Genomic DNA, 13,393 nt, shown 5'->3' on the forward strand with positions numbered 1-13,393 from the left:
AAATTTTTTTGAAGCGTTTCTGCGGCAATTTATTCATTATTTCTGCATTATTACACCATAAAGCATCATAAAACGAAGACAAGTTCATGATTTGTTTTCAGAAGAATGTATATACAAACACAATTAGTTTGTCGTAAACGTCGTCGTAAATCCTCACGTTAGCTTCCGGTTGGACATGCGCACATACAAATATGAAGGTAACCTACCTCCTTAATAAGAGTTTTCATGTCGGAATAGAATTATTTATATACATGCGGATATAAGTGAATTGTAACAAAATTTGGAATCGTTCAAGGACTATTAAGGGCTTGTAGACGCTAATAATTTGTCTATATTCAGTGTACGAAATTCAGATTTGAATCCAATAGCCCGTTCGGGCTACCAGATTAAAAAATTTCCAAGCCCAACACCAATTTCACTAGCCCGAACTTTAACACCTTAAAATACATAATTTTTGCACCATATAACATTTTGTTTTACAGACATCTCTATGCATGTTTGAAGTAATAAAAAAGACATACAGTATATGTTTGCCATGTTTTTGAAAAATTTTAACTCGAAATACTCCAGTCCAGATCAGCATCGTCAGAATCCAAAAGCATCGGACATGACACTCCTTGCCAAAACCAAATCTAAACTGTTATGCCCGATTTTTTAGGATCCGCACTCGCCAATTACTGCAACTCGGACTGTTGACAATTTGTAAGATGTAATACCGAGTGCTGAATACACATTACACACACGCTGATAGCATAATTTAAGCTCCACCTACTGCAGGTACTTGTGAGATTTTCGCGAGAAGTGTGAAAGCTAATCAAATTATCCGTTACGCTAGAGGTGATTGTGTTCAGCCAATTAGAGCTGCGGTTACGTCTTTGACACTGTGTTTGATTGTCAACATGTAAGAGTGCAAAAACCAATAATTCCATAAGCGTTTCTCAGTCTGGAAAATCACGATGCAGTACTCGATTAATTAGCATGTTTTTTTTAAACAAATGAGGAAAATTCGGTAGCCCAGTCGGGCTTGTACCTGTGGAAAATCGGTAGCCCGAGCTGAAATTTGGTAGCCACGGGCTGTCGGACTACCGTGAATTTCGAACATATTATGCTGCCTCACAACTTTTCTAACCTTAAATACAGTTAGCCTACATTTTTTCCGCGAAACATATTTTCCCAAAGATTTCTTATTCTCGTCTTGAACTTATGAGGAACGGTTGGAACCTTTGGTGGATGAGAATAAAACATCTTAGTATTTTAGTTTGTGCATTTTTAACTTTTTTAGTTTTTAGCACGCTATATTTCGAACATTTTGTTTATATTGGTGAAATATTTCAGTTAAAAGAATTGGTTTATCTTTCCAATGATCATGATTGCTAGGAAATTTAAATCCGTCCACATGTGCATCTCTAAACATAGCATCTAAAATAATTCATTTATCTGAACTATTTTGTAAAAATAGTCAAATATTCATCAGATTATTCCATACAACATCAGCAACCATATCAGCACTTCTTTAACTTCTCTTGGCAAAGCTTTTATTCAAATGACAAGCCTAAACGCCTCCACATTTCACGGAGACACGCATGTATACTAATGGGTATATGATGATTTCGCGAAACTATTAAATTATTTTATGCCCGCGACTTTTTGCACAAATATTCAAATATACCCTGATTTACAGTTCATATATTGAAAAATGGGGAACTATTTGCTAGGCAAATCAATCTTAGTGGGGTAAAATAAACTATATAACTGGCTGGTATGCCACGAGGTGATTTTATTTTGATCTAGGTTGGGACCCCGTGTCCCCCTTCTTCCTATGTAAATAGACTATAACACGTTTAAAAGGGGTCCAAATGAAACTTCTTACACTCGATATCCATGAAAATGAGATATGTGTTTTCTGGGACTGACTAAGGGCCCGAGGCTAAAATCCAACTTCTTTAACATGTTTGTGGAGGGAACTATAGACATCTTTATTATTCAATTAAGTGATACGCATGCTCACGATGAAATGTAAACGTTTGTGACAATTCTTTTGATGGTTTATTTGGTGGGACCTATCCCCCTGTGGAGCGAACAGTGAGTTTTATCTATTATTATTATTTCGCGAGATAAGGACTGCAGAATCCTTCGGAAATCGTAGGCACCCTCGCCCTACCGGACTGGACACCAACCAATCCCCCGGGGATTCTGCAGATGTTATAACATGAAAAACATGCGTTATCCCTACAGTGTGATAAAGCTCTGATGTTGACGTCGTTTATTTATAGGAGACGTTTGGCGAATTTACTTGGTCTGCAGTGTAGGGATAACGCATTCATTTCGTGTTGTTATAACACGAAATGAACACGCGCTAACGCTTTTCTTGCATAACTCGCGAAAAAACACTAATAAATGGATACATTATCCTTCAACGTCATTAAATGTCAATGAAATGCGCGTGAATATCCGAGTTGTTTTTTCACATTGACGTCATTTCCATTTGAATTATCCATTTTGGGGCCGTAATACATTTAGGTTGGGTTTCGTTATCCGACAGAAGACATATGCAAAAATTAATTTTGATTTATAAACATAGCCGCAGCGTTTTACCTAGTTATCTATCTCAGCAATTCCCCAATACCGTATTTGAAACCAATACCTATACATTGAGAAACAATGCAGATTATGCTATTATGGCACGCCGACTTGAAATTTATGCTAAATCTGTAATACCGTCATCTATCAAACTTTGGAATGAACTAGACACAGATTTCCGAAATGCAGACACTATATCAGCCTTTAAATATAATTTAAAACAAAAATTCAAAACCGCCCAAAGTTCCTTCTTTTTACCTATCTGGTGACAGATTTTCTCAGATACATCATGCAAGAATACGTAACAAATGTAGCAATCTTAATTCAGACTTATTTTACAACCATTTACGTGAGGATCAAACGTGTAACTGTGGATATATCACAGAAGACGCGAAACACTTCTTTTTCAGATGTCCACTTTTTTCCCAACAACGTCGACAATTATTCATTGATACCCGCCAGTACCATCCTTTTATAAGTGTCAAAAAATTTCTTTTTGGATTCGATAACTATCACAAGAAATAAATGGCATCATTTTTGGTCATGTTCAAGATTATATAAAGAAAACTCAACGTTTTAATTGAATCGAAATTTACTGAATTAATTCATCCCAGTCGCTGTGATTGTATCCTGAGTTTTGGGAATATGAGTCCTCAAATAGTGCGGGGTGTGGAACGGCGAGCAAATGCCTCTTTTTCTGTCTTTAAAATTTATTTTTTTGTCTTTATCTGTTTTTTTTTTGTTTGTTTGTTTGTTTTCTTTGGTTGTATTGTTTAAATGTTTTTACACTCATTAAGTTCTTTCTTCTTATTAATCGTTTGCTTTTTTTTCTTGTTTGTTTTCTTCTCTTACTCATTTGGTTTAATTACTACACATAAATTACGAACTATGAACTGAACATTTTGTTACTAAACTGTGTTAGGGAAGGACCTTCATTAATGTTGGTAAAACTTGTGGTCCGACCCATTTGCTTTAAAAAATACATGTTCCTGTTTCCATATTTATTCTATTTGTGTACTATTTTATGTTACATGTTTTAAAAAGCAATAAAATATGATTAAATCGAATACATTTAGGCCTACGCTTTGCAGAGCCTCGCATTTTATTATTTTATTCAATTCGTTGAATAAATTCAATACGAAAAGATATTCGTGTAATATCCTCTATAAACATGACTCTGACCCCAAATGAATGTAACTTTAGTTGTAGCTACTGGACCATTTCGTTCGCTCTTTTCAGATATTAAATTGTCACTGCTTATTTATAGTAACGTCGACAAGCGTCCAAAGCTATACGGAGATCCCTATGGAGGTCGATCTCTATGAAGAAAAAGACTTAAAAGAGGAGGCGATGGAGTATGAAACTTACACTGAAAAGAGAAAAGCTAAGAAAAGGAAATTCAAGGGAGTTGATGAAAATACCACCCCAATAAAACGAAAAAGACGCGACCGGGGAACCAAAAGAAAATGTCCTTGGGGTTCTCCTATGTCACTTAGAAAGCGGGTGAAGCTCGCTTCCATGTTATAAACATGGGAGCGGGCTCAGGGGTAAGACTGACTTTTCTTCGTGCATGACTTTTCTTCATGCAGTATCTAATGGGTCCTATTTTAATCGTCTCGTATTTTTCTTTTGACTAAAAATATTCAGTTTTCAATACCAATGTCATACACTGTTTTGAAGCTATTTCTAACATTTGATTTTCATTTTCATTTTACCTCGAATTCTCTCACTAGACATTTATATTTTTTTCACAAACTGCACGAAGAATGAATTGTCTTACCCTTGAAAGAATGAGAAAGGTGGAAATAGATCAAGAAAGGTAGGTCAAACAAAATATATTTTATAGATCTTAGTCAAAGAAATAATGATTATATCACAGATCTTTGGGTAAATAAAATTTAACATCTCTTTAGATTATTGCAGGACCTGTTTAGCATGAACTCTGGAAGAAACGTGGAGAATAATGATATGAGATTTTATGTCGGAAAGTGTAAAAAAGTCTATAGCGCAATGTTTTAAGTGAACTTATAATAATTCAATCTGTGTGTAAAGTACACCATTGAAAAATGAAAAGGTTGGACTTTGTTGACGTGCTGTTTCTCAACATGAGTAAATAGACACTATTTATGAAAAACGGGGTGAGAAAAAAGTGGCCGTTATATGCAGGTTTTATCAAAAATTAAAGTTATGTTATTAAATTCTCATTTACGTTTATAACGTAGCATTTAATGTGGAAGTGTTTCAGGATGGAAATGCTAGTAAATATAACATATTAATTCAACAAGACATGACACACTGTATAGGTAGGGGGAACTGCTTAAAAGGTAAGATTGTCTAAATCCGTCCTTACGCAACAACTTAAAAATAATATTACATTGCCAAGTGTTTGCATTTCTATACAAAGCTAGACTCATTTCAGGGAGGTAATGAGAAAATCTAAATAAACAGACAGTTTGTAAGAAGTAACTTCAATCATCAATTAATTTCAGTTTTTTTTTTGTATATAAAATTTTGTACGTAAGTTGGTATCACATTGACTACTTTTGGCTTCACACATTTGTTCACTGTGCTGACTTAACCATAAATCTGTTTGGCTATTTCATCCCCCGCCACGAGTGGTTGGGGGTTATAGGAATGGTCTCCGTCCGTCCGTCTGTCCGTCCATAACATTTCGTGTCCGCTCTGTATCTCTTAAACCCCTTGAAGGATTTTCATGAAACTTGGGTCAAATGATCACCTCATCGAGACAATATGCAGAACCCATAAGTCAGCCATGTCGACTTCTATTTCGTGTCCGCTCTGTTTCCCCTAAACCCCTCAGAGGATATTAACGAAACTTGGGTCAAATGATCACTCATAAAGTCAATGTACACAACCCATGAGTCAGCCATGCCGGCTCAAGGTCAATGTCTCAACTCAAGGTCAAAGGTTTGTGCCTTCCATTACGTGTCCGCTCTGTATCTCCTTAACCCCCTGAAGGATAATCATGAAACTTGAGTCAAATGATTACCTTATCAAGACTATGTGCAGAACTTATGAGTCAGCCATGTATGCTCAAGGTCAAGGCCACAACTCAAGGTCAAAGGTTTGAGCCTTAAATTTTGTGTCCACTCTATATTTCCTAAACCCATTGAAGGATAATCATGAAACTTATCAAGACGATGTGCAGAACTCATGAGTCAGCCATGTCATTCTAATGTCAAGGTCACAAGTGAAGCGCAAAGGTTTGAACCTTCAATTTTATGTCTGCTCTGTATCTCCTAAACCCCTTGAAGGATTGTGATGAAATTTGGGTCAATTGATTCCCTTAACAAGACAATGTGCAAAACTTATGAGTGGGCCTTGTCGGCTCAAGGTCAAGGTCACAACTCTGGGTCAAATGTTTGAACCTTCCATTTTGTGTCCGCTCTATATCTCCTAAACCCCTTGAAGAATTTTCATGAAACTTTTGTCAGTTAATCATCTCATCAAGATGATATGCAAAACTCATGCGTCAGCCAAGTTCAAGGTCACAACTCAAGATCAAATGCCAGTTTGAGCCTTCCATTTTATATCTGCTCTGTATCTCCCAAACCCCTTGAAGGATTTTGATATGACTGGCTGTAATATTCCCCATATTAAGAAATTGTGCATAATTCAAAATTCACCCCTGCGAGCTTAAAGTTAAGATCGCAACTCGATTGTTTAATGGTTCCATCTAATACCATAAACCCTTTCACAATTCATAACAATGGCGGGAGATATAGCTGTCTTTCACTTTCAGACTGCTTTGTTAATAAAGTTATGCCACTATCACGATATGGCAGTATTTTGGTGAAATCTGTTATATTAGAAAGCGTTGTGAGACAAGAAAGCTCTATAACTCAAAATTGCGTCCCCTTTGGTACTTGTGTATGTCTACGTTTTCATTAATAAGTCGAGCGATGCCGACCACCAATAACAGTTGAACTCTTGTTTGAAGTCCAATACTAATGTTATTTCTAAAGTTCTATACGCAGACAGTTTGTTGCATTTATTATATCGTTTCGTGCAACAAATCAAATGAATTAATAAACTGGTAGCCTACCGTATACATTTTAGAGTTAGTGTAAGAAACAGCGGCTCTTCCCATGGCCCCTATACTACACAGTAGACCGAAGAACAGCGAGTCTGCAAAATATACATAATACTCGGCGGAGGATCGAGAAATATTCTACCATTCTACGATGAAATCAAGGTAAGCGAGAATGTCAGGTCAAGGACAGGCACACTTTTTATGTCAGTTCATATTTATCATGTTGAGCAGCTTTATGTTTAACCAATTTGTGCATTTTCTCTTAGTACCAAGTAAAAACTAAGTAATGCAAAAAATACAACCCTAAAACCGTCATAACTATGTTTCCCTGCCGGTATTATATTGATTGTTATATACTTGTATTGTCAATATTGCTAGTAAATGCAAAACTGTTTTAAAACGGTTCAGGTTTATAGAGTTCTTTGGATGTAACTTAAAGAAAAACGTAGATGAAAAGTTTGTATTACGCGTCTTAAAAATGACTAGATCTATATTAGTTTTTTGTTGAGTCGGCTAAACGCTGTCAAGCGTTTGACGAGTCCTTGCTATCGCACGATTTCTCATTCTTAAATGGCCTCACAACACAGCGAAGTGATGTAGTTCCATTGGATTGTCTCTAATTTCAAAGAGTTCATTGATCGAATGAAGTTCATTTATGTCAATCCTATTTGCTATGACCAATATACGATGTAATCTGTCATATTTATGAGTTGTAATTGTGCAATACTCGAATAAAGCCACGTATTTTCTTCCGCGGTAACTCATTAAGCTAAACACGCATAACGATTCTGCGGGATTTGGTAATACATTTGCGCATATGATTATGGTGACGAATTTTATGCTCTTTTGTCACAAAATAGCAAATATGATGTTCACAAATTCAAATAAGACTGCATATTAACTTATTAGCCAAATTATCCATTTGCTACCCTGTCCGTTTCAAAAAAGAATCTTTAAAATCATTGCGCAAATAACAAATTTATTGTGCTGTGCATTTTATGAATTGCGCAGACTTACAAAGCTTGCGTAACATCCAGCGAAAGACAAAATGTAGTTCCAGAACATACTGCTAGTATTTTATTGAGTGGGTACCTCTGAAAGCATTGGAATGTCTCTTATCAAAGAGTTTACCACATCGATGAAATTAAATTATGACAGCTTCATTTTAAATGACCCAAATAAGACATGTGCAGTACGTTAATTCTTCCGCGAGACTTCGCGGATGAATCCTAACTACATTCTCAACACTTCTCGGCGAACAAGCGTGACCTGTTTATAACAATGCTTCTACGACTTTGCGTGGGTTGAATTTTGCAGTCAGTAAACGGATAAATTATCGGAAGAAGAAACTCTTACTGGTTTGTTTAGTTACTGCTGATATTAAAAATGATATTAATTCTTATTTTTCGAGAAATAAACAAATCGGCGAAACATTAAATTGTATTTTCTTGTAGTTTTTGAAATCGAAAGTAGATGTTTGGCTGCTTTGACGAAACGAAACCACTTTTTTATGAAAAGATTTAAGTAAGAGGTAGTTTAACCGTAAACTTCAATGTCAGATACTGCCAATTGCTGCTAAATGTCTTCGTATCATCACAATTTGTAAAATATATTGTTAAAATTGGAGAAAAGTGTAATCGTATCCGGATGTAATATTTTGCGTAAATATCGAGCTGTGTTATGAAATTTTAACAACCAAGTAACATACATGATAGATATTATTGTAACAGAAATGATTCTAGAATTTATTTTTATTACACCTACATATAATCTATGTCAGACTCGTATTCTAATGCTGAGGCATGATCTGAAAGTAAAAAGATGAAGTGACAGTCATACTTTGGATATTGTAATACTAGAAAGAATCTAGATCGTAACCTTTCTGGAATTTTGACTGGTTTGGATAATTTGCTTACGATTCAGGTTCGCAAAAAAATGAAACCGTCACCCATTCTGCTTTTCATGATGACACATGGCTTGATTTTTGCAGTCAGCAGGCGGATAAATTATCCCGAGAAAGAGCTCTTACTGATTTGTTTAATTACTACTGATTTTAAAAATGATTTTATTTCTTATTTTTCGAGAAATAAACAAATCGGCGAAACATTAAATTGTATTTTCTTGTAGTTTTTGAAATCGAAAGTAGATCGTCTATGTTAGAGTGCTTTGACGAAACGAAACAATTTTTTTTTATGAAACGATTTAAATAATTTCACCTTAAACTTCAATGTCAGATACTGCCAATTGCTGCTAAACTGTCTTCATATCATCACAATTTGTAAAACATATTGTTGAAACTGGAGATTTTGGCAGTATAAAAGAAAGTGTAATCATATCCGGATATAATATTTTGGGTAAATATCGAGCTGTGTTATGAAATTTAAACATTAAAGTAACAGACATGATAGATATTATTGTAACAGAAATGATTCTATAATTTATTTTTATAATACATACATAGAATCAATATCAGACTTATATTCTAGTGCTGAGGCATGACCGGAAAGTAAAAATATGAAGTGACAGTCATTCATACTTTGAATATTGTAATACTAAAAAGAATCTGGGTAATATTTAGAAATTGAAACATAAAATTTTCAGTTAGAAATCGCACAAAAGGCTGTATCAAGGGTCTACATTTTCAAAATTTCCTTGTGGTGATACCCCAAACCCTACTTGCAGGAGGGGGTATCCTCCCACACCCTCCCCCCATATTGCCACTTTACAGTTTGATACATTTGCCCTTTTACCACCTGCCACAATGCCCATTTCAAAATCTGACTGCAGTTCAAAACGGGAAGGAACACCCCTCCCCACACCCACCCTGCTACCGACCATGGAAAAATGGCTCAAACATTTTTCAGCCCGGTCTGGGCCTGTCTGTACATGAATCAAAACGGATAATTGAAAGTACATATACTTGGGGACTACTGACATGGTTTTTGAAGGGGTTAACAGGTCTGAAATAGAATAAATGATGGTTTTAACTAAAAAAGAACTGCATTTATTAATATTGGTTATCTTTTCCGAAATTGGTAGCTCGTCCGAGTAACTTCTCTTAGTTTCGAATGCGCAATTTTCCTGTCAGTGTAAACATTCATGACACTATATATTGACACTCAGCAACATTTACATATCTTTAAACGCAAAAGTAAGTATACTTTAAATTCACATCCCTTATAATATGATTGAACAATACCTAGCGTGTGACACGGTTATTGCCAGGTCCCTTATCTGTAAAATATCTGAACAGTTCTTTCGTCCATCCGTTACAAATTGTATGTGGCAATCCACGCTATAAAATTTCAATATATAAATTTTCATATTCTAATTTTATCATGTGCGAATATATACCAGCCGATAATTGCCTGTTTTGGTAATGCCGGAGGCAAATGTTTACTGGAAAAATACTTATAGTCATGGGCAGTATCTTAGTGTCACCTGTCAAATTGTAGTTTGTACTTTCAACATTTTAGCCGACTCTCAGGCCCTTCAGGCCTTTGATTAAGCTTTGCGAAAGATTGTACCTTAAACTTTCATAGCTGGTATAACAGGCAAAACTCCTAATGTTTTTATATGTTCCTCACCCCTCTTGGAGCGGCATAAAGCCATTACAGTGTCCGTCCGTTCGTTCGATTACGTGTACAGTCTGTAACTTGGTCACCCATTAAGGGATTTTAATACTGCTTGGCACAAATGTTCCTCATCATGAGACGACGTGTGATGCGCAAGACCCGGACCCCTAGCTGTAAGATCAATGTTACTCCAGGAAGTCAAAAGAGATCAGCCTTTAAAGGTTGAAACGAACAGAAACTGAAGATATACTAGATAGATGCTATTGTAAAAGAATCGAAGTGTTTTTTTTTACGTTATTGTGAAATGGCATCCTTATATGCATATAAAATACCTGGAGCTGACGAATAATCTTCTATATTTACATTCGTACATTCAAAAAGTATTTTTTCTCATACTAACGCTGGAGTGCAAGTTTTATCAAGATATCCCAACAATGAAACTAACACATTTTTCGACATGGTCCGTCTACAAGGGAATCAGGATAAACGATATACACTCTGTTTTGTCAGTACAGTTTATCAGTACTGCACGAACAACAACATTGCAATTGCAATTACATGTACATACTTGGACTGCAATCACTGACTCCTGGTAATCAATTTATAATATTTTGTCATACCCTGTAAATACATACGAACAGGTATTGCAAATTTCTTGTGCTTACATCTAGTTTTATGCATTAGCTATCATTTGTATTGTTTTTCTTTTTCCTATCAGTTCTTACCGAGTCCTTACCTGCATTGCAAAGTTACATTACATTTCTATACACAAAATGTTACATAGGAGACATTTCCAAACACTTAAATGTTATAACCAATATATGATGTAGGAAACTTATCTAAAAAACTAAAACAGGAGTCATTTCTAAACACCAACATGTTCTAAGTAGACATTTCTACAAATGAGATTGTTTAAACTAAAGTGTGATTCTGGAAACTTTTGTAAAGATCACAATAAAATAGGAGTCATTTCTAAACACTAGCATGTTATATAGTAGATATTCTAAACACCAGCATGTTGTATAGTAGATTTTCTAAACACTAGCATGTTATATAGTAGATATTCTAAACACTAGCATGTTATATAGTAGATTTTCTAAACACCAGCATGTTATATAGTAGATATTCTAAACACCAGCATGTTATATAGTAGATATTCTAAACACCAGCATGTTATATAGTAGATATTCTAAACACCAGCATGTTATATAGTAGATATTCTAAACACTAGCATGTTAGATAGGAGACATTTCAAAACAACCACATGTTATAACCAAATTATGGTTTAGGAAATAATTCTTAATATCAAAATAAAAAGGAGCCATTTCCAAACACTAGAGTGTTATATATCTAACATTAGCATGTTATAAAGGGCCATTTCTGAACACAAGCATATAACGTAGGAGACATTCTAAACACCAGAATGTTATAACCAATATGTAATTTAAGAAACATTTCTAACTATCAAAATAAGATAAAATATGAGTAATTTTTAAACACTCGAATGTTACATAGGAGACATTTCTTAACATCAAGACATTTCTAAGTACCAAAAAGTAAAAATTAAAATATTATGTAGGAAACATTTCTAAATACTAAAATAAAATGGAGTCATTTTAAAATATCAACATGTTATTTAATCATGAGACTTTTCTTAACACTAAAATGCTTTTAATTTTATGCTTGTATAATAAGTATAATAAAATAAATAAAATGTGCAATAACCGCGTACGAGCATGAAAAGTTAATATCAGCTTTTCTCGTATATTTAAATTGAAAATTGAAACATCTGCTGATAATGATACAAATTATATTGCCATGGTAATTTGAAGTTGAAATAACGCTGTATCTTGCTTGTCTGTTTACATTTTATTTCAATTTTTCTATATTTTATATAAAAACGTACCTGAATGTGTATGAAATTAAGTCAATATTGCCTAGATATTTTTACGTACTTGTCAGATATTTTATCGTAAGTTACGGTCAGGAAACTACTTTTGATATGATAAAATCGAGCCGCACCATGAGAAAACCAACATAGTGCATTTGCGACCAGCATGGATCCAGACCAGCCTGCGCATCCGCACAGTCTGGTTAGGATCCATGCTGTTCACTAACGGTTTCTCTAATTACAATAGGCATTGAAAGCGAACAGCATGGATCCTGACCAGACTGTGCGGATGCGCAGGCTGGTCTGGACCCATGCTGGTCGCAAATGCACTGTGTTGGTTTTCTCATGGCACGGCTCAATTATTGAGTTAATTTCTACAACTAAGACAAATAGGTTATATTCTTCTAATCATGACTTTCCTTAGCATCGCTTGCCCACTCAAGTGTTTCAAAAAGCTTATATTAATAAAAAACCCAGCTTTTTCTAACTGGATCCATGTCACCTTTGAGTGCCAACTGATATACGAGTATCACCAGTTTTACACTATGTGTAAATAGAAGCTTTTCTCGTATATTTAATTCCGTGTAAATTTTCCCCTTCTTCCAAGGCAAGTCACTTATAAGTGATCATGAAACGTAAGAAGATTACCTTTCTCTCTTACTGATATCAATATTGTAAGAGGTTTTCACGCATGTTAACAATCGAATATTCTTTAAGCCGATTTCGACCAAATTTGTCTTATGGTTTCTGTCTTATAGTTGTCAACAAACATGTATGCATTGAAAGAGTCTGCAAAAGAGCAAACAAATGGCATTCGTCCGACATGTTTTAACTATTTTCACATTTACTTATTTGTAAGATAAATGTAGCGACAATAAATTTCTTTTTGATGTATACGTAGGTTTGTTCAGACTTGCAGTATTAGTAGGAATTTCCACTAAAAGTATTCAGTCCTGAACATATTACTCCACAGAGGCCAATCCACATGACTTTTCAATATCTTAAATACGGGCTCGATTCAGGTATAATTTTCGCTTTTAATTTCCTTATTACTTTACAGACTTCTATAAAGTAAATAGCGTCGAAGACAAGAAAATGGATGTCTCCCTCGCAACAAAGCGTCTGCCTGAAATTCTTGATACTTTTCTCAAACACTTCGCCCAAATATTTTTTTTCACGGACCAAATGTGTAGATAACGTACACACTGGAATTTGGACCATGTGAATGGAGACAGTATTGATTAAAGTGGCAGACGTTTTGTGTCGTGGAAAACATTCTTTTTTTTTCTGACT

General features: G+C 34.9%; 1 protein-coding gene across 3 annotated transcripts in view; it reads left to right on the top strand.

The window, feature by feature from the left end:
* Window positions 1-13,393, top strand: part of LOC123525370 (opine dehydrogenase-like) — a 37,059-nt gene that overhangs the window by 5,759 nt on the left and 17,907 nt on the right. The window contains exons 3-5 of one of the 3 annotated variants that reach the window (XM_053537927.1): window positions 3,848-4,127; window positions 4,346-4,399; window positions 6,661-6,796. The gene's annotated coding sequence lies outside the window, so the exon portion shown is untranslated. Of the gene's footprint in view, window positions 1-3,847; window positions 6,797-13,393 lie in introns of all 3 variants that reach the window. The other 2 variants (XM_053537926.1, XM_053537925.1) reach the window with 2 other exon arrangements.

The sequence above is a fragment of the Mercenaria mercenaria genome, chromosome 3, assembly GCF_021730395.1.
Source record: "Mercenaria mercenaria strain notata chromosome 3, MADL_Memer_1, whole genome shotgun sequence".
Lineage (NCBI taxonomy): Eukaryota > Metazoa > Mollusca > Bivalvia > Venerida > Veneridae > Mercenaria > Mercenaria mercenaria.